Raw genomic sequence first — 26,873 nt, 5'->3', positions numbered from 1 at the left:
GTCCGGGGAAATACCCGCTCGTTGTCGACCCTGTCATCGGCAACGTCAGGCTCACCAAGGTCCTCATGGACGGAGGCAGCAGCCTCAACATCATCTACGCCGAGACCCTTGGGCTCCTGCGGATCGATCTGTCCTCGGTCCGGGCAGGCGCGGCGCCTTTCCACGGGATCATCCCCGGGGAACGCGTCTAGCCCCTCAGACAACTCGATCTACCCGTCTGCTTTGGGACTCCCTCCAACTTCCGAAGGGAAACCCTCACGTTCGAGGTGGTCGGGTTCCGAGGAACCTACCACGCAGTGTTGGGGAGGCCATGCTACGCCAAGTTCATGGTCGTCCCCAACTACACCTACCTCAAGCTCAATATGCCGGGCCCCAACAGGGTCATCACCATCGGCCCCACGTACCGACACGCGTACGAATGCGACGTGGAGTGCGTGGAGTACGCCGAGGCCCTCGCTGAATCCGAGGCCCTCATCGCCGACCTGGAGAGCCTCTCCAAGGAGGCGCCAGACGTGAAGCGCCATGCCGGCAACTTCGAGCCAGCGGAGACGGTTAAGGCCGTCCCTCTCGACCCCAGCAACGACGCCTCCAAGCAGATCCAGATCGGCTCCGAGCTCAATCCCAAATAGGAAGCAGTGCTCGTCAACTTTCTCCGCGCAAACGCCGACGTTTTCGCGTGGAGTCCCTGGAACATGCCCGGTATACCGAGGGATGTCGCCGAGCACTCGCTGGATATCTGAGCTAGAGCCCGACCCGTGAAGCAGCCTCTGCGCCGATTCGACGAAGAAAAGCGCAGAGCCATAAGCGAGGAGATCCACAAGCTAATGGCGACGGGGTTCATCAAAGAGGTATTCCATCCCGAATGGCTCGCCAACCCTGTGCTTGTGAGAAAGAAAGGAGGGAAATGGCGGATGTGTGTAGACTACACTGGTCTAAACAAAGCATGTCCTAAAGTTCCCTACCCTCTGCCTCGCATCGATCAAATTGTGGATTCCACTGCTGGGTGCGAAACCCTGTCTTTCCTCGATGCCTACTCAGGGTATCACCAAATCAGGATGAAAGAGTCCGACCAGCTCGCGACTTCTTTCATCACACCTTTCGGCATGTACTGCTATGTTACCATGCCGTTTGGTTTGGGGAATGCGGGTGCGACATACCAAAGGTGCATGAACCACGTGTTCGGCGAACACATTGGTCGAACGGTCGAGGCTTACGTCAATGACATCATAGTCAAGACGAGGAAAGCCTCTGACCCCCTTTCCGACCTTGAAGCGACATTCCGGTGTCTCAAGGCGAAAGGCGTAAAACTCAATCCTGAGAAGTGCGTCTTCGGAGTCCCCCGAGGCATGCTCTTGGGGTTCATCGTCTCCGAGCGGGGCATCGAGGCCAACCCGGAGAAAATCGCGTATGACACCCCAGGTGTCAATTTCACGTTATGTCGGGAGATTTGTCCCAATCATAGATGCTCAGTGAAAATTTTCTATTTCTCGATCGTGTCTATCTCTGTTTATCAGACTTTCTCTTGGAAGTTCACCGAATTTGGAGTTAATCGATCACGAGAAACAGCCAAATTTGGAGCATGTTAAAAACTTTTATTCTCAACGAATGCAAACTCGAAAATCATCCTTGAATTATAAATCTCATCTGAAGCTCATTAAATCAAACTCTCGACGACTGTTATCTGGTCTGAGCCCGAATCCAATTCCTCGAACTTCGATCGATGTTCGACTATTTTAATCCGAGTCCGTACTCTCAAACAGAATGCTCAATATGTCGTCCTCTAATTAATTCTTACTCGACTCGGCCAAATATCTCATGTCCAAACCAAACTCAAAACCCCGTATCGACTGCGATTTTAAAATATCACGATTCGCCTTCTCCGATTAAAAATCCAAAGCCGATCAAATCTCAGGACGATTTATTTTCAAATCACGCGTAGGGAATTATTTTTGAACGAAATCAAATTAGACTCTCAGCCGAGTTAATCGCTCAATCGTCCGTTCGTCCGAACTCTAGTTCACTCTATTTTGCGTACAGACGAAATCCGCATGAACATTTTTACTCTGGAAATAATTTAGCGCGACACGATTTAGCATTTTGGGCCAAGTCCATTCCGGCCCATTTGGCCCACTAAGGAAACTCTAACCCTAGGGCTTCTTCTATAAATAGGACCTCTCTCCCTTGCAAATTTGGAAATTTTCCATTCCCACCCCTCTAATTCCCCTAGCCGCCACCAGCCAACTCCACTTTTTCTCCACGCTATCTCTCCTCCTTGCTCCATGGCGCTCGACAGCAGGACTGCTCCATGGGCGTCACCTCCCTCCACTCTGGCAGACCAGTGGAGCACAGGATGCCGGCCAGGGGATCCAGCAGCTGAAGCCTCTCCCTGCTCTCTCATCTTCCTTGTCCGCCAAGCCCAGCCATGGCGCCCAACTCCCTCAACGCTGGTACAGGTTGTCTCCTCCTTGGCAGCGCCTCCCTAAGCTCCTTTCCCCAGCCATGGTGGGCGCACAGATGTTCCCTGGTTGCCCTTGTCTCCAGGGATGAGCCCATGTCGGCGCCCTCCTCTAGCTCGGCGCCCCTCCCTGCTCCATTTTTTTCCTTTTTCTCTCTGCTCTTGGCCGCTGGCAGCCATGGCGCTGGCCCCTGCTCCATGCCGACATCCCATGTCCCTCTTCTCTCTACCGCGAGCACCCCTCCTCCCTGCTCTCTGTTCGGCGCAGGAGCCCTCGTGGTGCCTTGAAACGGTTGACGTCTTCCACTTGGCCGGAAATCTCATGATCCAAACTCGCTGCCTGTCCTCGCTGGTCGCGTGCAGCGAGCATCCCTCGCCGACATCCTCCCTCGCCTCGCCAGCCGAGCTCCTTCTTGGCCGAGCTCTCCTCATGCCCGTCGCGCCTATTCCCATCTAGATCCCGTGCCCTTTCTCCAGTGCAGCCGCACTGCTGCGAGGTTTGCCTTGTCGCACTCGTCGTCGGGCTCTAATCGGGCGTGCGTAGCCCCATCCGCGACGCCGTAAGTCCCCGGTGAGACACCCCGCTGCCCTTGTTGCTATTATATATTTTTTTGTGTGCTCGGTAAAATGTTGAACTGTTGCGTGTGTCTAATCGCAGCTAGCGGTCGGCGCCACGCTTCGCGCTTTGCCCGTTCGACGAAACACCAAGCCATGTGGACAGTCCTTGCGGCTAAGTCCCGACTCGTTCAGGTTGAATCCATGTGATTGACTTACTTGCACATTTGTCATTGTCATGTATATACATATGTATGTGAATATGTTGTATGCGAATTAAAATTCATGGAGGAGAAAGTGGTACGCGTAGATGTGTTTGCGATTGGAATGCCAACAAGTGTTTGTGTGCCTGCAATAGTTCTTTTGTGCGTCGTAGAGGTTGGTCACGAATGTATTAATTGTTTGCTAAAGCACTTCGTCGTAAAGTAGTGTGTTAGTTGTGGTAAATTAAATAAAGCGTAAAACATGCTTAGTGATTTCCATAGTCGGCTAATGGGTTAGTCTATGTTAAATATATTTTATGTATTCATCGTTGATGTAGGTTAAAGTGGGTTAAAAATATAAATTATGCCACTTGTGATTGGTGTTTGACGACGAGATGTGTGAATAATCAGTTGGTGTTTCACTCGTCTAGTCGATAATTGTTAACATAAATAATTGTGCTAAAATTTGTCATGAGAATGCAGTGGGCACGTGGTGTGTTTGGATGCGACAAATAAATTGGAAGTGTGGGGTTTGTCGAAGCAATGTGATGTCGAATGTGTATATCGAAGTGCATTGTAGTGGTAATTGCGTTAAGTTAATCGGTAGTGTCTCGAGTGCACACCACAATATGGTTGTATGCGAGACATAGTAAAATAAGGTGTGCTCGATGGGGATGATCAGTCGTTGTAGGTGGAAATTGTCTTTGCTTAAATAGAGAGGTGGTGACATGCCGAAGTAGTCATCGCTTCCTCTATGTTTATATGTCGAGTCAAAATGCGGGGTACTAGTGGTACGCTAGGCGGTGCTCCAGATAAATTAACCAGTTAAGGCGAAATCTGTTGTGCGCGATTTATTGTTGGAGAGTAGTTTGAATTACGAGTTATATGAGGATTATGTTAGAAACTAGTATGCGGCGTGTAACTGTGCTCGAGATGTGAATAACATATCAGTAGGTATTGTTGGTGTCATTAGCAAGTGTGATGATTTTGGTTGTGCGATAAATTTTGAAGGGTGAAGAACATGTCTAGTGTGTCGATCAGGTTAACCGATAGGTTTCGTAAAAATGCTTGTGATGCTTTTATGTGCGGGATAAGCTTGATGCCTTGTCGTCGTAGTCTCAAGAAAATTTTCTGAAATATGCTAGTGCTCCACTGATGGGTTGAATGAACTTGAGATGTATTACAATAGCTGTGTGTCGTGCCGGTTATCCAAAAATGACGAAAGGTGGTGTGTGATGGTAATTGGGAAATAGTCACGTCATTAGCCAACTCATGTTAGGCAGGAGTTGATTTTGTTAAGTGATTGTTATATATGTTGTGTCTCGAATGGTGATAATAATAGGCAAGCCGACGTGTATGCTGTCTAGCGGGCTGTGTCGTTGCTCTAGCTAGCCGACCCGTTAGATGACTTTAGTTAAGCTTGTAGTCATGGTGAATTGCTTGTTGTGGTCTAAATGGGTATGGTTATGGGCACAGGTAAAAAGTAGTAGGGCTCATGTGGGGTCTAATTGAAAACGCAAATCGTTGGGTGATTATCGTGAAGAATGTTTTGTTAATTGGTTGTAGTAATTTTAGTGCACTAAATGATTTGGATAAAATTTGTAAGTCTACTTGTTAGTCCTCATTTAATTAATTCAACTCTAACGAATGGTAAAGTGTTACAATAATTCAAGTCTCTAGAACGCGGCAATTCTTGAATTGTATAGAAGCTGAAATGTATTGGTTGCTGTTTTGGGCTGCACGTACTGTTTTCGGTGTGCTGTATGTTTGATGAACTAAATTGTGTTTTCTCTAGATATGTGCTATAGAAAAGTTGTAGATAACATGATTATCTTGCTTGTACTAAAATTTGACAGCCATAAACCTGATCGTTTAGGAGTTGTGCTTTTCACAAGCCCAGCACCTGAATCTGTCGAATTTCTGAACAGATTTCAGAAATTGCAATGGTTGCTTAAGTTAATGTTGAAATCAGTGATTGGTGGTCACAAGAAAGCTGTGTACAACTTTATTATCTTGCTGGTGTTAAAATTTGACAGCCATAGGTCTGACAGTTTAGGGGTTATGATTTTTATAAATTCAGTAACTGAATCTGTCCAAATTCTGTACAAATTTTAGAAACTGCATTGTTTGCTCAATTTAATGTTGCAATCTGTTCATGGTCCTTATAAGAAAGTTGTAGATGCTTTTCTGATCTTGCTTGTGTTAAAATTTCATAACTAAAGGCCTGGCGGTTTAAGAGTTATAAAATTTACGAACTGGTTGTTGTGTTCTGTCCTCTGTCAGAACAGATTTCGAAAACTGTAATGTTTGATTTGATTAAAACTGGAATCACTTCTTGGTGATTATAAAAGTTATGTAGTGATTTTTCTAATCTTTCCAAAAAGTCTTGGATCACTATTTTTGGTGATCTGAAGATTAAGTTATGGATGTTTAAAGTCTGAAGACTGAATCTGTCCAATTCTGGACAGCAAAGCCTTCTAGTGTATTTTATCCTTAGTTAAAAATTGAATCACCTTAAGATGTTTATAAATGATATGTAGACAATTTTATTACCTTTCCAGAAAGTCTAGGATCACCTTGTTTGGATGCCTGAATATTCAGTTATGATTTTTTTAAAGTCATAAGTCGGAATCTGTCCAAATCTGGACAGCGCGGTTGTGTTAACACCTTTTGACCTTGCTAAGTGTTTAATCATGCTATGATGACAATACCAAAGTTGTAAAGCACTTTTCAAGCTTTCTAGAAAGTCCTAGTTTACTATTTTTGGTTAAATATCTTGTGAGTTATGACTGAAACAAGTGACTGCTGTATTGCTGTCCAAAAAATCTGCTAGTGCGCTTTTGATTGTTTAGTTCACCCTTGTCGCTAAAAATGTTTGGTTTGCTCTTAAGTAATGTAGACTTGCCATGGTTAAGCTAGAGATGATATGTGTGTCTTGTTTTATATGTTCCTTTCTCTAGTGATTGCGATATCGGAGTTCCGTAGTTATTGATGCCCTTGTCCTCTGTTAGACTTGTGTTTGGGATGCTTTTGTGTGATCACTAGAAGAACTAAGGAAAAGCCGTGACGAACTTATAGACTTAACTAATATAAGGTTAGGTAACTAATGGATAGTTAAGTGAACGTGGTAAATGTTTGTGCTCGTGATATCGTGTTTGTGTTGGGTAAATATAAGAAATATTTGTCGTCTTTTAAGGATGTTAGTATTGAACGCCGATAACGTGTAGATAACTAATGCTAGCGTATGGTTGTTTATGATGTCTTACAATTTACTGTTAGTTTGCTACCCTGTATTTGAATGTCTTGTGATACATTTCATCATATTCATACATATGCATCTTGCATCTCATTTAGGACCGAGAGATGATGATCGAGCAAGTGATGTGGTGCTAACCACAAGATGCAGTTGGTGGACGATCTGAAGAGATGATGGACTTATCCAGTGGATGCTCGCCAAGCGAGTACCCACCCCAGCAAACACTATCTAAGTGTTAAATTAAAGGTAAGCCCCGGTTTTATGCATAACCGTTATATATGCTATTTTACTACACTTAATGTTTGTAGGCATGTACTGTGCACTTAAGTGTAGGAGTTGAATGAAACCTTAGTTGCATGAACTCAGGATTCCTTTTGTGATGGATACTAGTATGCTAGGTCGAGTAGTTGCTTTATTAATTAGGGATCTCGGTAGAAGTCGAGTGATTTTTCTAGCACTCGCGCGAGGTCAGGAATTGGTTGTATCCATTTTGATATCATAATGATGGTGGTCTGTGGACAACGATCCATGGGGATGCGTTGTCTACGAGATGAAAATTGGAATATGGATTAAGGTGTGGTACCGTGAGTCAAGCGTTTGAACGTACTAAGCACATATCGAGAAATATGGTAAATCGGTAAGCCTAGTACCTGAGTGAACCTGGCAGTGGACATATCCCCTCACGCGACGTGAGACGTGGTCTCCCATTCTGGTTATGGTGGGTACAAGTGCGGTCACTGCACGACGGTAGTCGGGGTCAGTGAGGCATTGTACGCCAAGGCGGTGAGCCCTGATCTGCTGATGGGAAATCGATGGGGACGGTTGACGTATGTGGGGACGGAGTGCCCCTACATGTCGTGTGTTTAGGTTTACCTTGCAAGGTTTAAAAACTCGATTCGAATCGTCTGCTTCTCGCAGCTAATGAGACTGCTTGATCCATACTGCTACATTGAGTAACAAGTGGAAATGTGTTGACTTGGCAAAACATGTTGATTGTTAAAAATGTTTGATACCATGTATGAGTAGCTAGGTACTCATCTAGTTTAAAAAGGATCTTACTAAAACTTGAAAAGCTAAAACTTGATTTTAGACTCAGCTAGTGCTTTTGGCAAACCAAACCCCTCAGCCAAACAGCTGCATGTCTAGAGGTAGAGGAGTAGACTCCTCACACCGGGTAAGTCTAGCTGAGTATTAGTATACTCAGCCTTGCTTGTGGCATAATTTTTGCAGGTACTCTTTAGGATGATTGGTTGCTGGTGTGACTTGGCCTTCATCCCTGCCACCGGGATAGATGGTCGAGAGGGTTATTGCTTCCGCAGGAGAGGACCAGGAGGAGTAGCGTGGCCAGGCTTCGCCATGTTGCTCGGTTTTCTCCATTTAGTTATTTTCGCTGCACTAAAAATATTGTTACTGCTTTTGAAACTCCGATGATGTAATCAATATTGATACTTATTAAATTTGTGGTATTATGCTTTATTGTATTTCTCTATGCCTCACCTTCGAGTGAGCTAGTGGTATTCGATCCTGGTAAGTGGCTTTATCGGACTAGATCCGAGGGACTGACGGGTTATTCCTGTTTAAGTGTGTTGCTGCCCTTAAGGGTGCGACTTGGGCACTTAAGCTGGAATAATTCGGGTGGTTCCGCCACAGCTGGTATCGGAGCGAATACCATCACAGAGAAGTCAATAAGTCATGATTACCAACATTTTCTAAAGGTAAAACTTGCTAGAAACCAATGTTGGGTAGATCGTCAGGACGATAAGGATAGACCTAGGACGTGAAGCCCTAGGAATAGATGGGTAGCTAGGTGGCTAGTTATTTAGGCCATAAAGGCTACTACTACTATTAATAAGGATGCTGTAGCAAGCACCCGAAAAATTAGTTAGGTCTGAGAAGACGACTAGAATGAGCATGCATCATGGTTGCCGCATCATTGTCTCTTGTGCATCAACATGCTTCTCTCACCTTTATTCCAATAATAAGAACTTGTGAATAATGTGATGTGCTGCTATGTTAGAAATGCTTTACCTTGTGTCGGATTGGTAAGTCTTGACTAGGTCGTGATATGTGTTTCTCTTGCCTTGCTTTCTAGAAGGTACGATAGTTGTTCAGTCCATTTTGCCTCTAACCAAAAAAAATGTTGCCTGTTTGGCCCATAAAAGACCCCCCACCTTAACCAGCCTAGTGGTTAGCAAGTGAAACCTCTTAAAAAAATCCTGCTTGTGTTGGTATTTTCTAGCCCTTGAGTGTTTTACCCTTGAAGTTAAACCTGCACAACTTATAGACCCCATATCTTGACCCCTAAATAGACCAAAGCTTCCTTGTGCACTTGTGTATGTAAAAAAAAGGGTCTATTGTCTATTCACGCAAACCATGTGTAGCTTCAAATTCTTTTTGGAAACCTTGTCCAAAATCCTCATTAGATTCTCCTCTGGTCAACCCAGAAGCCATCTAGGTTGATGACCTCTCATTCACCCGGATCTAGTAATCCTTTTCCTTGTGAATCATGTTGGCCTTATCATCCGAATCTCTGGATCCCCTATTGACTCTGACCCGTTCTCTAGTTATCTGCTATAACCCGTTCTCAAGTATCGGATGTTGATCTGCCTAAATCTCTCATTTTTGGTCGATCTCATGCTCTTCCTCCAAGAATCATGACGCCATTTTATCGATTTTTTCTCTAAATGGTGTATCCATCGAGTTCAATGGAGTTGCTTTTGTCTTTAGTTCTCTCATGTCTCGGCAAGTTGCCAATCTTGATCTCATGGTTGCTTCCCCATCATATCCCATATCGAACAAGTCTCTGGCCTGGTAATCTCTGTGATGATCAAGAAATAGTTCTATGAGTTGAAGAAAATTCTCATGTGATGCGCTTTTTGCCAGCAATCTCTGCATCAATTCTGGTCACATTCTTATTTTTCTGAGCCATACTCTCGTAGGCTCCAACTATTAGTGCTATGTGAATTTCTTATTGGTTGCGTTTGGTAATGATGTCATGACTAATGACCGATGGTTCCGCGACGAAACCGAGAGCCTCCTGTGGGCGCGCACACATGGTTGAGCTGCTAGGCACGCGCTGGTATCGTGGTTAATAGTCGTAATCCATTACGAGACTATACTGATGTGCTATCCTTTATGAATATTCTCTCAAAGTGATCGCTGCATTTTGTCTCAATATGTCGCGATATTCTACCCAAATCTATCTTCAGTATCTTGCCAGATCCCATCTCATGAATTTGCATCTATCTTCATCTTGGGAGTTACATGCTTCTCCACCCTTGAAGATCCTCATTCGAATCTCGGGACGAGATTCTTTTTAAGGGGGGAAGGCTGTGACACCCCAGGTGTCAATTTCACGTTATGTCGGGAGATTTGTCCCAATCTCAGATGCTCAGTGAAAATTTCCTATTTCTCGATCGTGTTTATCTCTGTCTATCAGACTTTCTCTTGGAAGTTCACCAAATTCGGAGTTAATCGATCACGAGAAACAACCAATTTTGGAGCATGTTAAAAACTTTTATTCTCAACGAATGCAAACTCGAAAATCATCCTCAAATTATAAATCTCATCTGAAGCTCATTAAATCAAACTCTCGACGACTGTTATCTGATCTGAGCCCGAATCCAATTCCTCGAACTTCGATCGATGTTTGACTATTTTAATCTGAGTCCGTACTCTCAAACAGAATGCTCAATATGTCGTCCTTTAATTAATTCTTACTCGACTCGACCAAATATCTCATGTCCGAACCGAACTCAAAACCCCGTATCGACTGTGATTTTAAAATATCATAATTCGCCTTCTCCGATTAAAAATCCAAAGCCGATCAAATCTCAGGACGATTTATTTTCAAATCACGCGTAGGGAATTATTTTTGAACGAAATCAAATTAGACTCTCAGCCGAGTTAATCGCTCAATCGTCCGTTCGTCCGAACTCTAGTTCACTCTGTTTTGCGTACAGACGAAATCCGCAGGAACATTTTTACTCTGGAAATAATTTAGCACGGCACGATTTAGCGTTTTGGGCCAAGTCCGTTCCGGCCCATTTGGCCCACTAAGGAAACTCTAACCGTAGGGCTTCTTCTATAAATAGGACCTCTCTCCCTTGCAAATTTGGAAATTTTCCATTCCCACCCCTCTAATTCCCCTAGCCGCCACCAGCCAACTCCACTTTTTCTCCATGCCATCTCTCCTCCTTGCTCCATGGCGCTCGGCAGCAGGACCGCTCCATGGGCGTCACCTCCCTCCACTCCGGCAGACCCGTGGAGCACAGGATGCCGGCTAGGGGATCCAGCAGCTGAAGCCTCTCCCTGCTCTCTCATCTTCCTTGTCCGCCAAGCCCAGCCATGGTGCCCTACTCCCTCAACGCTGGTACAGGTTGTCTCCTCCCTGGCAGCGCCTCCCTAAGCTCCTTTCCCCAGCCATGGTGGGCGCACAGATGTTCCCTGGTTGCCCTCGTCTCCAGGGATGAGCCCATGTCGGCGCCCTCCTCTAGCTCGGCGCCCCTCCCTGCTCCATTTTCTTTTTCCTTTTTCTCTCTGCTCTTGGCCGCTGGCAGCCATGGCGCTGGCCCCTACTCCATGCCGACATCCCCTGTCCCTCTTCTCTCTAACGCGAGCACCCCTCCTCCCTGCTCTCTGTTCGGCGCAGGAGCCCCCACGGTGCCTTGAAACGGTTGGCGTCTTCCACTTGGCCGGAAATCTCATCATCCAAGCTCGCTGCCTGTCCTCGCTGGTCGCGTGCAACGAGCATCCCTCGCCGACATCCTCCCTCGCCTCGCCAACCGAGCTCCTTCTTGGCCGAGCTCTCCTCATGCCCATCGCGCCTATTCCCATCTGGATCCCGTGCCCTTTCTCCAGTGCAGCAGCACTGCTGCGAGGTTTGCCTTGTCGCACTCGTCCTCGGGCTCTAATCGGGTGTGCGCAGCCCCATCCGCGACGCCGTAAGTCCCCGGTGAGACACCCCGCTGCCCTTGTTGCTATTATATATTTTTTGTGTGCTCGGTAAAATGTTGAACTGTTGTGTGTGTCTAATCGCAGCTAGGAGTCGGCGCCACGCTTCGCGCTTTACCCGTTCGACGAAACACCAAGCCATGTGGACAGTCCATGCGGCTAAGTCCCGACTCGTTCAGGTTGAATCCATGTGATTGACTTACTTGCACATTTGTCATTGTCATGTATATATATGTATGTGAATATGTTGTATGCGAATTAAAATTCATGGAGGAGAAAGTGGTACGCGTAGATGTGTTTGCGATTGGAATGCCAACAAGTGTTTGTGTGCCTGCAATAGTTCTTTTGTGCGTCGTAGAGGTTGGTCACGGATGTATTAATTGTTTGCTAAAGCACTTCGTCGTAAAGTAGTGTGTTAGTTGTGGTAAATTAAATAAAGCGTAAAACATGCTTAGTGATTTCCATAGTCGGCTAATGGGTTAGTCTATGTTAAATATATTTTATGTATTCATCGTTGATGTAGGTTAAAGTGGGTTAAAAATATAAATTATGCCACTTGTGATTGGTGTTTGACGACGAGATGTGTGAATAATCAGTTGGTGTTTCACTCGTCTAGTCGATAATTGTTAACATAAATAATTGTGCTAAAATTTGTCATGAGAATGTAGTGGGCACGTGGTGTGTTTGGATGCGACAAGTAAATTGGAAGTGTGGGGTTTGTCGAAGCAATGTGATGTCGAATGTGTATATCGAAGTGCATTGTAGTGGTAATTGCGTTAAGTTAATCGGTAGTGTCTCGAGTGCACACCACAATATGGTTGTATGCGAGACATAGTAAAATAAGGTGTGCTCGATGGGGATGATCAGTCGTTGTAGGTGGAAATTATCTTTGTTTAAATAGAGAGGTGGTGACATGCCGAAGTAGTCATCGGTTCCTCTATGTTTATATGTCGAGTCAAAATGCGGGGTACTAGTGGTACGCTAGGCGGTGCTCCAGATAAATTAACCAGTTAAGGCGAAATCTGTCGTGCGCGATTTATTGTTGGAGAGTAGTTTGAATTACGAGTTATATGAGGATTATGTTAGAAACTAGTATGCGGCGTGTAACTGTGCTCGAGATGTGAATAATATATCAGTAGGTATTGTTGGTGTCATTAGCAAGTGTGATGATTTTGGTTGTGCGATAAATTTTGAAGGGTGAAGAACATGTCTAGTGTGTCGATCAGGTTAACCGATAGGTTCCGTAAAAATGCTTGTGATGCTTTTATGTGCGGGATAAGCTTGATGCCTTGTCGTCGTAGTCTCAAGAAATTTTTTTGAAATATGCTAGTGCTCCACTGATGGGTTGAATGAACTTGAGATGTATTACAATAGCTGTGTGTCGTGCCGGTTATCCAAAAATGACGAAAGGTGGTGTGTGATGGTAATTGGGAAATAGTCACGTCATTAGCCAACTCATGTTAGGCAGGAGTTGATTTTGTTAAGTGATTGTTATATATGTTGTGTCTCGAATGGTGATAATAATAGGCAAGCCGACGTGTATGCTGTCTAGCGGGCTGTGTCGTTGCTCTAGCTAGCCGACCCGTTAGATGACTTTAGTTAAGCTTGTAGTCATGGTGAATTGCTTGTTGTGGTCTAAATGGGTATGGTTATGGGCACGGGTAAAAAGTAGTAGGGCTCATGTGGGGTCTAATTGAAAACGCAAATCGTTGGGTGATTATCGTGAAGAATGCGTTGTTAATTGGTTGTAGTAATTTTAGTGCACTAAATGATTTGGATAAAATTTGTAAGTCTACTTGTTAGTCCTCATTTAATTAATTCAACTCTAACAAATGGTAAAGTGTTACAATAATTCAAGTCTCTAGAACACGGCAATTCTTGAATTGTATAGAAACTGAAATGTATTGGTTGCTGTTTTGGGCTGCACATACTGTTTTCGGTGTGCTGTATGTTTGATGAACTAAATTGTGTTTTCTCTAGATATGTGCTATAGAAAAGTTGTAGATAACATGATTATCTTGCTTGTACTAAAATTTGACAGCCATAAACTTGATCGTTTAGGAGTTGTGCTTTTCACAAGCCTAGCACCTGAATCTGTCGAATTTCTGAACAAATTTCAGAAATTGCAATGGTTGCTTAAGTTAATTTTGAAATCAGTGATTGGTGGTCACAAGAAAGTTGTGGACAACTTTATTATCTTGCTGGTGTTAAAATTTGACAGCCATAGGTCTGACAGTTTAGGGGTTATGATTTTTACAATTTCAGTAACTGAATCTGTCCAAATTCTGTACAGATTTCAGAAACTGCATTGTTTGCTCAACTTAATATGCAATCTGTTCATGGTCCTTATAAGAAAGTTGTAGATGGTTTTCTGATCTTGCTTGTGTTAAAATTTCATAACTAAAGGCCTCGCGGTTTAAGAGTTATAAAATTTACGAACTGGTTGCTGTGTTCTGTCCTCTGTCAGAACAGATTTCGAAAACTATAATGTTTGATTTGATTAAAACTGGAATCACTTCTTGGTGATTATAAAAGTTATGTAGTGATTTTTCGAAGCTTTCCAAAAAGTCTTGGATCACTATTTTTGGTGATCTGAAGATTAAGTTATGGATGTTTAAAGTCTGAAGACTGAATCTGTCCAATTCTGGACAGCAAAGCCTTCTAGTGTATTTTATCCTTAGTTAAAAATTGAATCACCTTAAGATGTTTATAAATGATATGTAGACAATTTTATTACCTTTCCAGAAAGTCTAGGATCACCTTGTTTGGATGCCTGAATCTTCAGTTATGATTTTTTTAAAGTCATAAGTCGGAATCTGTCCAAATCTGGACAGCGCGGTTGTGTTAACACCCTTTGACCTTGCTAAGTGTTTAATCATGCTGTGATACAATACCAAAGTTGTAAAGCACTTTTCAAGCTTTCTAGAAAGTCCTAGTTTACTATTTTTGGTTAAATATCTTGTGAGTTATGACTGAAACAAGTGACTGCTGTATTGCTGTCCAAAAAATCTGCTAGTGCGCTTTTGATTGTTTAGTTCACCCTTGTCGCTAAAAATATTTGGTTTGCTCTTAAGTAATGTAGACTTGCCATGGTTAAGCTAGAGATGATATGTGTGTCTTGTTTTATATGTTCCTTTCTCTAGTGATTGCGATATAGGAGTTCCGTAGATATTGATGCCCTTGTCCTCTGTTAGACTTGTGTTTGGGATGCTTTTGTGTGATCACTAGAAGAACTAAGGAAAAGCCGTGACGAACTTATAGACTTAACTAATATAAGGTTAGGTAACTAATGGATAGTTAAGTGAACGTGGTAAATGTTTGTGCTCGTGATATCGTATTTGTGTTGGGTAAATATAAGAAATATTTGTCGTCTTTTAAGGATGTTAGTATTGAACGCCGATAACGTGTAGATAACTAATGCTAGCGTATGGTTGTTTATGATGTCTTACAATTTCTGTTAGTTTGCTACCCTGTATTTGAATGTCTTGTGATACATTTCATCATATTCATACATATGCATCTTGCATCTCATTTAGGACCGAGAGATGATGATCGAGCAAGTGATGTGGTGCCAACCACAAGATGCAGTTGGTGGACGATCTAAAGAGATGATGGACTTATCCAGTGGATGCTCACCAAGCGAGTACCCACCCCAGCAAACACTATCTAAGTGTTAAATTAAAGGCAAGCCCCGGTTTTATGCATAACCGTTATATATGCTATTTTACTGCACTTAATGTTTGTAGGCATGTACTGTGCACTTAAGTGTAGGAGTTGAATGAAACCTTAGTTGCATGAACTCAGGATTCCTTTTGTGATGGATACTAGTATGCTAGGTCGAGTAACTGCTTTATTAATTAGGGATCTCGGTAGAAGTCGAGTGATTTTTCTAGCACTCGCGCGAGGTCAGGAATTGGTTGTATCCATTTTGATATCATAATGATGGTGGTCTGTGGACAACGGTCCATGGGGATGCGTTGTCTACGAGATGAAAATTGGAATAAGGATTAAGGTGTGGTACCGTGAGTCAAGCGTTTGAACGTACTAAGCACATGCCGAGAAATATGGTAAATCGGTAAGCCTAGTACCTGAGTGAACCTGGCAGTGGACATATCCCCTCACGCGACCTGAGACGTGGTCTCCCATTCCGGTTATGGTGGGTACAAGTGCGGTCACTGCACGACGGCAGTCGGGGTCAGTGAGGCATTGCACGCCAAGGCGGTGAGCCCTGATCTGCTGACGGGGAATCGATGGGGACGGTTGACGTATGTGGGGACGGAGTGCCCCTACATGTCGTGTGTTTAGGTTTACCTTGCAAGGTTTAAAAACTCGATTCGAATCGTCTGCTTCTCGCAGCTAATGATACTGCTTGATCCATGCTGCTACATTGAGTAACAAGTGGAAATGTGTTGACTTGGCAAAACATGTTGATTGTTAAAAATGTTTGATACCATGTATGAGTAGTTAGGTACTCATCTAGTTTAAAAAGGATCTTACTAAAACTTAAAAAGCTAAAACTTGATTTTAGACTCAGCTAGTGCTTTTGGCAAACCAAACCCCTCAGCCAAACAGCTGCATGTCTAGAGGTAGAGGAGTAGACTCCTCACACCGGGTAAGTCTAGCTGAGTATTAGTATACTCAGCCTTGTTTGTGGCATAATTTTTGCAGGTACTCTTTAGGATGATTGGTTGCTGGTGTGACTTGGCCTTCATCCCTACCACCGGGATAGATGGTCGAGAGGGTTATTGCTTCCGCAGGAGAGGACCAAGAGGAGTAGCGTGGCCAGGCTTTGCCATGTTGCTCGATTTTCTCCATTTAGTTATTTTCGCTGCACTAAAAATATTGTTACTGCTTTTGAAACTCCGATAATGTAATCAATATTGATACTTATTAAATTTGTGGTATTATGCTTTATTGTATTTCTCTGTGCCTCACCTTCGAGTGAGCTAGTGGTATTCGATCCTGGTAAGTGGCTTTATCGGACTAGATCCGAGGGACTGACGGGTTATTCCTGTTTAAGTGTGTTGCTGCCCTTAAGGGTGCGACTTGGGCACTTAAGCTGGAATAATTCGGGCGGTTCCGCCACATCGCGGCCATCACCAACATGGGGCCCATCAAGGACTTGAAAGGTGTATAGAGGGTCACGGGATGCCTTGCGGCTCTGAGCCGTTTCATCTCGCGCCTCGGCGAAAGAGGCCTGCCTCTGTACCGCCTCTTAAGAAAGGTCGAGTGCTTCACTTGGACCCCTGAGGCTGAGGAAGCCCTCGGGAACCTGAAGGCGCTCCTCACGAACACGCCCATCTTGGTGCCCCCCGCTGCCGGAGAAGCCCTCTTGATCTACGTCGCCGCTACCACTCAGGTGGTCAGCGCCGCGACCGTGGTTGAGAGACGAGAAGAGGGGCATGCATTGCCCGTCCAGAGGCCAGTCTACTTCATCAGTGAGGTACTGTCCGAAACCAAGATCCGCTACCCACAAATTCAGAAGCTGCTGTACGCGGTGATCCTGACGCGGCAGAAGTTGCGACACTACTTCGAGTCTCATCCGGTGACTGTGGTGTCATCCTTCCCCCTGGGGGAGATCATCCAGTGCCGAGAGGCCTCGGGTAGGATTGCAAAGTGGGCAGTGGAAATCATGGGCGAGACAATCTCGTTCGCCCCTCGGAAGGCCATCAAGTCCCAAGTCTTGGCGGACTTTGTGGCTGAATGGGTCGATACCCAGCTCTCGACAGCTCTGCTCCAACCGGAACTCTGGACCATGTTTTTCGACGGGTCGCTGATGAAGACAGGGGCAGGCGCGGGCCTGCTCTTTATCTCGCCCCTCGGGAAGCACCTACTCTACGTGCTACGCCTCCACTTCCCGGCGTCCAACAATGTGGCCGAGTACGAGGCTCTGGTCAACGGGTTGCGCATCGCCATCGAGCTAGGGGTCCAACGCCTCGACGCTCGCGGTGACTCGCAGCTCATCATTGACCAAGTCATGAAGAACTCACACTACCGCGACCCGAAGATGGAAGCCTTCTGTGATGAGGTTCGGCGCCTGGAGGACAAGTTCTACGGGCTCGAGCTCAACCACATCGCCCGACGATACAACGAGACTGCGGACGAGCTGGCTAAGATAGCCTCGGGGCGGACAACGGTTCCCCCGGACGTCTTCTCCCGAGACCTGCATCAACCCTCCGTCAAGACCGACGACGCGCCCGAGCCCGAGAAGGCCTCGGCCCAGCCCGAGGCATCCTCGGCCCCCGAGGGTGAGGCACTGCGCGTCGAGGAGGAGCGGAGCGGGGTCGCGCCTAATCGAAACTGGCAGACCCCGTACCTGCAATATCTCCACCGAGGAGAGCTACCCCTCGACCGAGCCGAAGCTCGGCGGTTGGCGCGGCGCGCCAATTCGTTCGTCTTGCTAGGGGACGGGAAGGAGCTCTACCACCGTAGCCCCTCAGGCATCCTCCAGCGATGCATATCCATCGCCGAAGGCCAAGAGCTCTTACAAGAAATACACTCGGGGGCTTGCGGTCATCACGCGGCGCCCCGAGCCCTTGTTGGAAACGCCTGCCGACAAGGTTTCTACTGGCCAACCACGGTGGCCGACGCCACTAGAATTGTCCGCACCTGCCAGGGGTGTCAATTCTACGCAAGGCAGACCCACCTGCCCGCTCAAGCTCTGCAGACAATACCCATCACCTGGTCGTTCGCTGTGTGGGGTCTGGACCTCGTCGGCCCCTTGCAGAAGGCACCCGAGGGCTACACGCACCTGCTGGTCGCCATCGACAAATTCTCCAAGTGGATCGAGGTCCGACCCCCTAAACAGCATCAGATCCGAGCAGGCGGTGGCGTTCTTCACCAACATCATCCATCGCTTTGGGGTCCCGAACTCCATCATCACCGACAATGGCACCTAGTTCACCGGCAGAAAGTTCCTGGACTTCTGCGAGGATCACCACATCCGGGTGGACTGGGCCGCCGTGGCTCACCCCATGACGAATGGGCAAGTAGAGCGTGCCAACGACATGATTCTGCAAGGACTCAAGCCGCGGATCTACAACGACCTCAACAAGTTTAGCAAGCGATGGATGAAGGAGCTCCCCTCGGTGGTCTGGAGTCTGAGGACAACGCCGAGCCGAGCCACGAGCTTCACACCGTTCTTTCTAGTCTATGGGGCCGAGGCCATCTTGCCCACAGACTTGGAATATGGTTCCCCGAGGACGAGGGCCTACGACGACCAAAGCAATCGAGCTAACCGAGAAGACTCACTGGACCGGCTGGAAGAGGCTCGGGACATGGCCTTACTACACTCGGCGCGGTATCAGCAGTCCCTGCGACGCTACCACGCTCGAGGGGTTCGGTCCCGAGACCTCCAGGTGGGCGACTTGGTGCTTCGGCTGCGACAAGACGCCCGAGGGCGGCACAAGCTCACGCCTCCCTGGGAAGGGCCATTCGTCATCGCCAAAGTTCTGAAGCCCGGAACGTACAAGCTGGCCAACAGTCAAGGCGAGGTCTACATCAACGCTTGGAACATCCGACAACTACGTCGCTTCTACCCTTAAGATGCTTTCAAGTCGTTCATACACCTCGTTCACACACAAAGTCTAACCATCAAGGAAGGGTCAGCCTTGCCTCGGCAAAGCCCGACCCTCCCTCGGGGGCTAGAAGGTTGAACCCCCTCCGCGTCAAAATTTTCCTCGGAAAAGATCTTTTCTGCCAAGACGTCTTTCGTGCTTTTCGACTACTTCGAAAGTGGGATCCTGAAAACGACGGAGTACACGTAAGCAGCCAAGGCTGACCGAGCCGAGGGACTCCTACGCCTCCGGGATACGGATACCTCACTCATCACCTTCTGCGATAAGTAACTCACGCTCGGATAAGTGATTCCGCGGACTGAACAAGTCTTCACGCTCGAAAACTCTTCTGCCGAAACGATTTTTTGGGCCTTCTCGACTATATCGATGGCAGAATCCTACGGACAAGTAAGAGTACACGTAAGCGGCAAGGCCGACCAAGCCGAGGGACTCCTACGCCTCCGGGATACGGATACCTCACTCATCACCTGAAAAGTAACTCTCGCTCGGACAAACAATTCTGTTACCGACAAATAAGTCCAGATACTCGAATCAAGAGGAAAAGAAACGCAGCTTTACAACACGACGACAGTACGTTTGGGCCTCGGTGGCCGCAGAAAACATACGCACACTACAAGATAAACTGATCCTGCAGGCTCGGACCTTGACGGAGGGGGAGCAGCAGCACCCTCGGCGTCAACCCCACCTTCGGCGAAGTCCGACCGAGCCTCGGACGACAGCGCGGTCGGAGGATCTCCACTCCGAAGGACGACATCAGCACCGCGCCCGGGCCATCGCCGCCAGGGTCTTCTCCAGGAATCCGGCCCGAGCAGACAGCTTGGCTGGCCACCCCGAAGCCTCAGCCAGCTGTCCTCCGAGGACACCAGCCCGGCTCATGGCCTCGGCAACTCGACTCCGGCGTCGGTCCCGCCAGTGGACGGCCCGGCCAGGCTCCGGCCGACGAAGTCTTCTTTTCGAGCCAACTTTGCCTCTGTCCATGCTGACACCGCTGCCTCCGGCTTCGGCTCATCGAAGAGCGGCCGAGAGTTCCTTTAACTAAGCAAGAGAAGCCTCGGGCGGCAAGGCCGACCGAGCCGAGGGACTCCTACGCCTCCGGGATACGGATACCTCACTCGTCACCTTCGCATGAGGCAACTCACACTTGGTTAAGCGGTTCAGTTAGCCGACAGGCGAGTCCTAGTGCTCGAAATGAGGAAAAAACACGGCTCCGTGCCGAAAATACATACATGTTCAGGCCCCGACAGCCACAATGAACAGACACCGGCACTCAAGGTGCCATTACAAACGGAACTCCGGTTCCGTCCCCGCGGGTATGGACAACCTCCACACCGGAGGGCCCGCGGGGCGACAAGCTCCGGGCGACTCGCCAGCGACCTCTGCAGTAGCAGCCATGGTCCCAGGATGGACGCAGCCACTGGAAGGCTCTCGTTCGCGTCCCCACTCAAGGGACGCGAACCAGATATTAAAGCCAAAGAGCCGGGGGTCGGTCCGTAGGCGGCGCTGACGGCCTCGACGGTGGGTATGCTTTCTCCAGCTGCCACCACGTCAGCACCGACGGCGGCGTCCGCCTGTCCACCAATGCTGCACCAGCGAGCGCGGGCACTCCAAAGCGCACCGGCAGGTCCTCGCTCCCGTCCTCGCCATGAAAGCGAGGATAGAGGACGGAATGTTGCATCCTAGCTGGGCAGCAACAGTTCGCCTTCCCTGGCATGGCTGGAGGACGCCTCCTCCTCAGAGCTGGAGGATGGTTTCCACCACCAGAAGCTGGAAGAAGAGGTGGCCAGCCGACCCGTGTGGGAGGTAGAGCCCCGGCTCACCTCGCTCTCCGCCCCAGCAAGGATGATGAAGATCCTTGAAGCTGAAGGCGGGGCAGAGATCGTAGCCCGACTTGCTTCTCCCCACCCAGGAGCTGGTGGTCACCGTCTTGGGTGACCACCGGCGAGGGGATGCGGCCGGGCTGCCTGATGAAAATCCTTGAAGCCGAACGATGGCTGAAAGGTACCAACTTCCGCGAAGTTGCGTTCCTCCGACGACAAGGCGGAAGGACTGCGAGTGTTCCCCATCCGGGGGCTCGAAAGGTGGAAAGACACGACGCATGAGGGGAGCGCAAGGACATGGTTGCCTTTCAAGGGGGTCACCCTCCTTTTAAAGGCAACTCTCCCCACTTGCGTCCTCAGCCATCGCGGGCTGAGTCTTCTCCAACACGCTCCAAGGTCCTCCCCCTACGACACGGGGGCTGGGTCCCACGCGTCATGCAAGCTGGCCAGGGGCAGAAGAAGCCAAACCACCACGCGCGGTGCGCGCAACTGCCCAGCGGTTACGAGCATTCCTCCACTTTCGCCCAGACCAGCGGGTGAAAGGGCGGACCGCCATGCAGGCGTCATGCGACCGCACCAAGGGGGCACACCCTTTCGACTTCGACGCGTCCAGCATGGAGGCCCAGGCCCACACGTCATGCAACCAGTTCGCCGGTTGCTACGTGCAAGAAACTGCACTGCCACTCGCGCCACTACCGTGCCTCCTCGACTGTGGAACCAGTACTACGACTCGAGGCAACCCTGCACATGACCCAACAGTGCCAACCAGGCACATCGGTCATGGGTCAGTCAGCCGCGGGAGAAGGCGCCACGGCCGATACGGCTAGAAATGGGCCGGCAGTAATGGCGGAAGCAGCGGTCAAGTCGTCAGCCAAGCTCACGTCCCCTCCTGGGACAACGAGAGAACCCTCTCCCATGGCGTGAAGACGATGCACCCGTGTTCCGTTCCTCGAACGGCTCGCGCACGCGCAACGGCTGCCCCGCGAACCACTCGTCCCGTCGTATTAACTCTGCGGCAGGACATGCGTCACCTTTGGCAGGAGAAGCAGACGACGCTTCGCTCCCGCCATAATGACCGCGTCAAAAAAGGTGCGCCACGTCATTCGATTTCGTATCCTTTTCCTCTTTCTCTTTATCTCTCTTACAACAGGGACCGGGAAAGGGGATACCCCGAAAGGGATCCTTCTCCGCGAAGGAAACGGGCCCCGAGCCCCCTACTGATCAGAGGTTCGAAGGCTGGCCCCTCGAAGGGGTTCAACAGCCGCCTCAGAGCGCTCGGGCTCCGCGCCCACTACTGGTCAGAGGTTCAAAGGTCGGCCCCTCGGAAGGGTTCAACGGCCGCCTTAGGCCACTCGGGCTCCGCGCCCACTACTGATCAGGGGTTTGTAGGCTGGCCCTCGAAGGGTTCACAGCCGCCTCAGACGCAGAGCAAGGGATGACCCTGGGTACGTTCGATACATAACCAAGGCTCGGGCTACGCTCCCGAGGTACCCTAGGACATATTCGAGACCAACGGGAACGATTTCGTAACGGAATCCCATCAGAGGGAGGCATCGAGCCCTCGGACCCCGTCAAAAGGGGACCGGGTCCGGCAAATCACCCGCAGGTACTTTTGGAGCGCGCTTCCGGGCCACTAGCGGACCCATAACAAATGGGGCACGGGCGTCCACTCGGATTACTCGTTATCAGCTCACTGGAGACACCATGTTCGACGCCCTCCAAGGGCAACATGGCGCTTTTCCCCCCTCCTCCTTGCGGAAAGGCGACGCATGGGCGTATGTAAAAAAGTCGAGTCTGTCCTTGACCATCCTCTGGCTCTATGCGGAGGCTCGGGGGCTGCTCTCGCAAACCCGGCTCCGGCCAAACCGTTGACAGCGTCAACATACCAGCCCGAGAACTTGGGACCCGACCGTACACCCGGGCTACGGCCAGCTCGCATGAGGGAACAACCAGACCGGCCGAGGCATCATGAAACGCATTAAGACCTCGAAGGAGTCAAACCACTCCTCCGAGGCCTCGGGGGCTACACCCGGCGGGTGCACTCGCGCGCACCCGCCGGAACAAAACGCAACCGAGAAAGGCCGGTCCCCTTGCAAAAAAGTGCGACAAAAGCCTCCAAGCGAGTATTAACACTCCCTTCGAGGCTCGGGGGCTACTGTCGAGGACCATAATTAGGGGTACCCCCAAGGCTCCTAATCTCAGCTGGTAACCCCCATCAGCACAAAGCTGCAAAGGCCTGATGGGTGCGATTAAGTCAAGGCTCGGTCCACTCAAGGGATACGATCTCGCCTCGCCCGAGCCCAGCCTCGGGCAAGGGCAGCCGACCCTGGAGGATTTACGTCTCGCCCGAGGGCCCCCTCAAGCAACGGACACACCTTCGGCTCGCCCGAGGCCCAACCTTCGCCAAGAAGCAACCTTGGCCAAATCGCCACGCCGACCGACCATATCGCATGAGCATTTAATGCAAGGATGACCTGACACCCCATCCTGACGCGCGCCCTTCAGTCGACAGAGCCGAAGTGACCGCAGTCACTTCGCCGCTCCACTGAGCGGCCTGACAAGAGGACAGCGCCGCCTGCGCCGCTCCGACTGCTGTGCCACTCGACAGAGTGAGGCTGACAGCAGCCAAGTCCGGCCTCGGGCGCCATAGGAAGCTCCGCCTCGCCCGACCCCAGGGCTCAGACTCGGCCTCGGCCCCGGAAGACGACAAACTCCGCCTCGCCCGACCCCAGGGCTCGGACTCGGCCTCGGCCCCGGAAGACGACAAACTCTGCCTCGCCCGATCCTAGGGCTCGGACTTGGCCTCGGCCCCCGAAGACGATGAACTCCGCCTCGCTCGACCCCGGAGCTCGGACTCGACCTCGACCTCGGAAGACAGACTCGACCTCGACCTCGGAGGAGCCTCCGCCTCGCCCGACCCAGGGCTCGAACCGACCACGTCGCAGGAGGGGCCATCATTGCCCTACCCCTAGCTAGCTCTAGCTATGGGGAACAAGACCGGCGTCCCATCTGGCTCGCCCTGACAAAGCAAATAATGATGGCGCCCCGCGTGCTCCATGACGACGGCGGCTCTCAGCCCCCTTACGGAAGCAAGGAGACGTCAGCAAGGACTCGACAGCCTCGACAGCTGTCCTTCCGCCAGGCTCCAGCGCTCCTCCGACGGCCACGACATCTCATGAACAGGGTGCCAAAACCTCTCCGGCTACCACGACGACATGTACTTAGGGCACTAGCTCCTCTCTGCTAGACACGTTAGCACACTGCTACATCTCCCATTGTACACCTGGACCCTCTCCTTACACCTATAAAAGGAAGGTCCAGGGCCCTCTTACAGGGGGTTGGCCGCGCGGGGAGGACGGGACGGCGCGTGCAGGCCTCTCGCTCCCTCCCACGTGGACACTTGTAATCCCCTACTGCAAGCGCACCCGACCTGGGCGCGGGACAAACACGAAGGCCGCGGGTTTCCCCTTTTACACATGTCTCCCTTCGGTTTTTCTCCCCTTCGCGCTCCGTCTCGCGCCGACCCATCTGGGCTGGGGCACGCGACGACAATTTACTCGTCGGTCTAGGGACCCCCCAGGGTTGAAACGCCGACAGATAGAGGAGGTGAATACCTTTCCAACCTTTTTGATGAGTACTGCAAAGAGTGTGGAATCATTCATGAAACCACAGCTCCATATATACCTCAGTCAAATGGGGTAGCTGAAAGGAAGAACCGAACGGTGTGTGACTTAGCTAATGCTTTGTTGCAAAGTTCGGGGATGCCTGACATCTGGTGGGGTGAGGCAGTACTCACGGAGTGCTATGTTCTGAACAGGTTGCCGCCTCGCAACCGTGATGCCACGCCCTATGAAGGATTTAAAGGAAGGAGCCAGATCTTTCACATCTTCGGACTTGGGGCTGCCTTGCAAAGGTGAATGTCCCGTTGCCGAAGAAGAGAAAGCTAGGCCCTAAGACCGTAGACTGTGTCTTCCTGGGTTATGCACATAATAGTGCAGCCTATAGATTTCTAGTGGTCCATTCCGAGACGAGCGAAGTCGCTGTAAATGTCATAATGGAATCTCGGGATGTGACATTCTTTGAGAGCATCTTCCCTATGCGGGATAAGGAAGTAGTAGCCCCATATGGTCCATCTCAGACATATTCTCTACCCTCGAGTGTCCATGGCCAAACTCCAGATTTGGAGTTAAGGAGGAGTAAGAGACAAAGGATTGAAAAGCCTCTGGGAGATGATTATATTATTTATCTAGTGGATGAAGAACCACGCTCCCTCACAAAGGCATATACATCTCCAGATGCAGAGTATTGCAGGGAGGCTGTCCGTAGCGAGATGGATTCAATCATCTCGAACGGAACTTAGGAGATAACTGATCTCCCAGCTGGTTGCAAGCCTGTGGGCTGCAAATGGATCTTTAGGAGGAAGAGGAGACCCGATGGTATTATTGAAAAGTACAAGACCCGTCTTGTGGCTAAGGGTTTTACTCAAAAGAAAGAGGAGGATTATTTTGATACTTATTCTCCGGTGGCTCGATTGCCCACAATCCGTGTGCTTTTAGTGCTGGCGACTGCTTATAAACTTCTTGTCCATCAAATGGACGTAAAGACAACATTCCTAAATGGAGAGCTGGAAGAGGAAATTTATATGCAGCAACTAGAAGGATTTGTGGTTAAAGGACAAGAGAGCAAAGTGTGTCGCTTGATTAAATCGTTATATGGTCTTAAGCAAGCTCCCAGACAATGGCATGAGAAGTTTAATAATACTCTGACCACTGCCGAGTTTTATGTAAACGAAGCCGACAAGCGTGTGTATTATCGCTTCTCTGGGGGCAAAGGTGCCATGATGTGTTTATACGTTGATGACATATTGATATTTGGGACCGATTTGGAGGCTATCATGGAGACAAAAGTATTCCTCTCCAAGAACTTTGATATGAAGGGCTTGGGTGAAGCTGATGTAATATTGAACATCAAGCTAATAAAGGATGAGGATGGGATTACTTTGTCAAATTCCCATTATGTGGAAAAGGTCCTGACTCGCTTTGGACATATGGACTGTAAACCAGTCACCATGCCCTATGATCCATCCTACACGCTCAGTAAACATGAAGGCGAGCCTGCGAACCGGTTACTATATTCGCAGATCATCGGATCTCTCATGTACCTGAGCAGTGCAACTAGACCAGATATCTCATATGCAGTATGCAAACTGGCTCGTTATTCGGTCAGTCTAGGAGATAGACACTGTGTAGCCTTGTATAGAGTCCTTCAGCATTTGAAGGGAGCGATGAATCTTGGTATTAAATATACCAGATTTCCGTCAGTACTTGAAGGATTCAGTGATGCAAACTGGATCTCTGATTCGGATCAAATGAAGTCTACAAGTGGCTATGTGTTCACTTTAGCTGGTGGGGCCGTGTCATGGAGATCGTCTAAACAAACAGTATCGACACGTTCCACCAAGGAGGCTGAATTAGTTGCACTTGATTCAGCAGCATTGGAGGCTGAATGGTTGAGAGAACTGTTGTCAGACCTTCCAATGCTAGCAAAGCCGATACTGGCTGTCCTAGTATACTGTGACAACACTTCTGTGTTGCTGAAAGTGAACAGTAGAAAGGACAACAAAAAATCCTCGAGGCATATCAGAAGACGACTTGATTCATGTCGGCATGCTAGAGAGACGGGTGTAATAACCGTAGATTACATCAAGTCTGAAAGGAACCTTGTTGATCCTTTCACCAAAGGACTGGCTCAAAAGCCAATCCAAGCAGCGTGCATGGGAATGGGACTCATACCCTATTAGCGTTTTCAACTGCGAATAACTGTCTTGTGTGACCGGAGGTCCCGAGATCCAGGCTCCAGGAAATGAAGCACTGTGGAACCAAGAGCACAAAAGATAAAGAGTCTCATGAGCTGCTGTGCTCTATCTGTATGGCAGGTTGAGCGATATGCTCTTAATGAAGTCAATGCTATAAGCAGGGGATTTGTCCTACAGAATTTCCTTAATGTTTTCACCTATATGAGTTGACTGTGAGGTCGCAGTCCGGGAGAGAATGGGGT

General features: G+C 49.0%; 1 pseudogene; it reads left to right on the top strand.

Moving 5' to 3' along the window:
* Positions 1-6,576: 6,576 nt before the first annotated feature.
* LOC109942307 (uncharacterized) lies at positions 6,577-15,159 on the top strand (annotated as a pseudogene).
* Positions 15,160-26,873: the final 11,714 nt, after the last annotated feature.

The sequence above is a fragment of the Zea mays genome, chromosome 9, assembly GCF_902167145.1.
Source record: "Zea mays cultivar B73 chromosome 9, Zm-B73-REFERENCE-NAM-5.0, whole genome shotgun sequence".
Lineage (NCBI taxonomy): Eukaryota > Viridiplantae > Streptophyta > Magnoliopsida > Poales > Poaceae > Zea > Zea mays.
Note: the sequence above shows the minus strand (reverse complement) of the source record. Positions and strands in the feature narration are given on the sequence as shown.